Consider the following 4,834-nt stretch of genomic DNA (forward strand, 5'->3'; position numbering starts at 1 on the left):
TGATTAGCACATGAAAATCAGCAAAATGAGGGGTTTACTTGCTCTGGGCTCGTTTGACCTGAAAATTGGCCATTTTGGCAGTGGTGACCAACCAGCTTCATAGATAAGTTGTTACAGACGTCCGTGTAAATTTTTGGCAAAAATGATTACGGATTTCCTCATTACCAAAAAAGATGGAGGACTATTATAGGACACGAAAATTGACGAAATGAGGGATTTTACCTGCTTAGAGGATCGTTTGACCTTGAAAATTGACCGGTTTGGTTGTGGGTGACCAGTCGACTATATAGATCCTTTACAGACGTCTGTGTAAAATTTTTGCAAAATTGGAGGGGGGGGGGGGCTTTAAGTGCTCTTGGATGCATTTGACCATGAAAATGAGCCATTTTGGTAGTGGTTAACGGACTTACGTGTAAATTTTGGCAAAAATTATCTCAAAATTCTGGATCACCAAAAAAATGATGTAATATAAACACAGAAAAATCGGCCAAATTGGGGATTTACCTGCTTTGGGCTCGTTTAACCTATAAAAGGGGTTCTTTTGGCCGTGGTACCAACTGGATCCATATATAAGTTCTTAACGAACGTTTGTGTAAATTTTTGGCAAAAATAATCTCAGAAATTCCAAATCATTAAAAAAGATGGTGCACTATAACACACAAAAATCGACAAAATAGAGGGTTTACTTACTCTAGGGCTCATTTGATATTGAAAATGAGTGGTTTTGGCCGTGGTGACCAAATGACACCATAGATAAGGTCTTATCGGACGTCAGTCTAAATTTTTGGCAAAAATAATCTCGGTATTTCCGATAATAAAAAATATGGTGGATTTATAGCACATGAAAATTGATAAAATAGGGGTTTTGCCTGCGCTAGGCTCGTTTGACCTTGAAAATGGGTCGTTTTGGCCATGGAGACCAACTGACTCCATAGATAAGTTCCGAAGGGACATCTGTTTATATTTTTGGCAAAAATGATCTCTGAATTTCGGATCACCAAAAAAATATGGTGGACTATAGCACACAAAAATTGACAAAATAGGGGTTTACCTGCCATAGGGCTTGTTTGACCTTGAAAATAGGTCGTTTTGGCTGTGGTGACCATTCGGCTTTGTAGATACGGTCTTAACGAATATCCATGTAAATTTTTCACAAAAGTGATCTCTGAATTATGGATCACCAAAAAAACTGGTGAACTATAGCACACAGAAATTGGCAAAATGGGAAATTTTCATGCTCTGGGCTCATTTGAACTTTAAAATGGATCGTTTTGGCTGTGGTGACCAACCGGCTCTATAGATACGGTCTTAACGGACGTCCATGTAAATTTTTGGCAAAAGTGATCTCCGAATTCTGAATCACCAAAAAAACTGGTGAACTATAGCACACGAAAATTGATAAAATGGGAATTTACATGCTCTGGAGGACTGATCAAGTGTCTTGAGGAACCAATAACCTTATATGTATCTAATTGATCTTCTTAAGGCAGTTAACATATGTGTAACTTGAGAAAGAAACAAATAGCTTGCGAAACCTGAAGAATGCAAACAAAAAGATAGTCATAAAACATGTAAGGTGTGTGGATTAAATGTTTTTTGTCGGACTTTTTTATACGTAACCATCTTAAGCAAGATAATATAGCAAAGGTACTACATACCAAACCCACTGGCTCTTGTGCTGAGCCATTGCAGCTAAGCTCCTTCTGGGATGTTCATTTAGCAAACAATGCCTTACTCCGCTTAAATGGAACTTAGCAGATAGAAGGGACAGCCATATGTCAACTGGTCCACTGTACTTGCGCAATATGCTAGTGCTAACCTGAAAATGATTAATCACAGCCTCCAGTCAAAAACTTAAACCGTAAAATTGTGATATATAGGCAAAGATAACAACCATAGTCATAGGAATGCAAAACCGGTTAACATTTGAATTCTGCAAGCTATGATACTCCCAAGAAAAAGATGAGCATATAAGGACGACATAGTCAGTAAAATTTGTACAGTTGATTCCGACATGCTTGGAATTGAGACACAGACGTAGTTCTTGTATGATATTCCCAAGTAAAAATCTACAAGTAGAATCAAAGGTAACGAGACAAGGGAAGAATACCAAATCTATCTTCATGAAAATTTCGGCTTTCCTTCTGAAAGTCCGTCCGCTATAATACCAAATATTAAAGAGGCATAAATACAACAGTCTATAACATGAAAATTTTACACATGTTTCAAAGGTACTTCTTCTTATATTTGGTAGACACCAGGTAAGGAATGGAATATGTAAACCATTCTATTGGGTTCTCTGCTTAAATTCCAGATGGTAGGCATCAATGAAGTCGTAATCATGGATTCTTCTGTATAAGTTCCAATTAAGCAGGGGTAAATCAAATCAAATTGATTCATCGCATCTGAAATAGGAATGATGAAAAATATATTCTTTATATGCAACTAAAATCAGATATAGATTTTAATCTAGCTAAGTAGAAAAGCCACCTATTTGGTGTCAACAGGAGGAAGCTTGAATAAGCTATCAAAGAAGCACAAGCTACTCAAGATTATGCGAAAGACCATCTTAGGATAATTAACTAAAATCACTTACCAAATCAATTGCAGAATTGACAATTTCCTTCTTGATAATCTTTGACAATAACCATGATTTGCCAAAACCATCCTAGTCAGAACTAGGTGTTTGAACTTTGCTTAAACATTAAGAACATAGAGATATACCAGCAAGAATACCTGTAGATCTGGATGGTCAAGAACTTTCACATGATGAGTAAATTATTAGAGAAGAGAAAGATCAATGACTCACTCATATCTGACTTGCTACTCCAACAATTTACAAAAAATTCCGTCTCAGAAATACAGGATCACATGAAGCCAACATAAAGATGTAGCATTAATGTTCACAACCTTAAGTACAATCGAAGCTAAATAAAGTTCTTCTTTTCTGACATTGCCCATACCATCTGCATTACCTATATTTCAGTACAATGCAACAAAGCAGAAAAAAATACTGAAAGTTAGCATCGGTAATACTCTAGGATATCGATTTGCTAAAGAACAGTTCTAGTGATTTAAACATTCTACACTTGAAAAGAACTGCAAAAGTTCAAATTATTTAAGCGAATCTCAGGTTTAACAACACTTGTTGAATTGGATCTTAAAAATTAATTGCTAAAGCGCTTCAAAAATCAACTTTTCATTTTACGTTTTACTTTTTGCGTCTTGAGACATATACCTGGCAATCAACAATTCAAGGATTACCAACAATAAACAGTACCTCTACATTTTTGTCAAAAGAGAGTAGGATGGAATGGTTTTTTGGTATGTGATCTTAACAGAGGAATATTTTCCCACACATAATTTCAAGTGTTCAGTTTTGACTTGCATAATTAAGTTTGATTTATTTTATCTCCGGCAAATGCTAAAAGATGTTTGGGTTTCATCTTCTTGTCTATTAACCTTGTTGATTCATTAAATTAATTTTTGATTTATCCCTTAGCTTCTTCTTATTTTTGAACCTCCTAATGAAATTCTGGTTCACCCACAGAGTCGACTAATAGTTTACGCTAATTAGGTATAACTTTTGTTCAATTACTTCAATTTCTGATTTGTAGATAGACTAGTGTTTTCCAAAAGAGTACTTTTGTGGAAAATAATTACCCTTTGATTAATAAATTTAAAGAACACTTTTGATTAACAAATAGTGTTTGGTAAAAGTGTTTTTAAGTATTATTTTTTAGAAAAGTGCTTTTAGGGAGTAATTACTTTCTTTTAGCTTATTCCAAAAATAAGCATTTTTTGTAACAAAAAGAAAATGGTAAAAAAGGTAGAACTTGTCAATACTATTAGGTTCGAATTATATAATTTATCTAACCTAATTATTTTATAAAATTTATCAATCATTTTGAAATGGAGTAATACTAGTGTCGATCTGGTTGTAACGTTTACAAGGGTTATATAGATTATTTTCTTGATTCACATACGGTATTTATTAATTTTGAAAAATTATATGAGTAAAATTTTGAGGAAGGTCCGCTAAAGATTCTCGGAGGTTAGAGGTGTACCATTGCTTACATTAGGAAGATAAATGACATGTATAATGGAGCCAAGACTCAGGCTAGAGCGGTGGTAGGAGACTGAGAGCACTTTCCAATTGAGACGAGGTTGCATCGAGGATAAACACTTAGCATGAATCAAAAGGGTTTAGGTTGAGTAAGAACAAAACAAATTAATTGAATAGCAAATTCAATAAAAGATATCCCAAAGAGAGATGATTTCAAGCATTTGGATCTTTAATCTAGGTAACTAGGGACGTTGACTATAATGTAACATATTATGTGACGGGATATGATATGTTTGTTGCCGTCTTGATTCACATGTAAATATCATACACTTGTGCAGTTAGCTTTTTTATTCTATGGAAAAGGGATAGAAATCTAACATTTTATTCTTCTATTGTAGAATGCGGTAATTAGTGATATTGAAGGCTAAATATTTGACTCAAATCTTGTAATTTCTGTTACAATATTATATTTTAGTTTAAGAAAACAAGTTAAAGTATTGAATCAGAAGTCTCCCTCTATTCATGTAAGTCCTTTTTTTTCGTAGTCAGATAAGTTCTATAAAGCGGTGGTTAATTAGATTATCCTTGTTTTACAGATGAAGTGTTGTTCAGTCTAGAAATTATCACATGTTGCATTTGTGGAGATAACTATGTCGTTGAGATAGATGTGGGACATACTAGGAGTTGCAAAATTAGGAATATAACGTTATCCAGGAGAAGGTGGAAGTGGGCTCTGTGGTATACAAGATGAGAGAAGTGATACTAAAA

The sequence above is a fragment of the Solanum pennellii genome, chromosome 5 (assembly GCF_001406875.1).
Source record: "Solanum pennellii chromosome 5, SPENNV200".
In the NCBI taxonomy this organism is placed as follows: Eukaryota; Viridiplantae; Streptophyta; class Magnoliopsida; order Solanales; family Solanaceae; genus Solanum; species Solanum pennellii.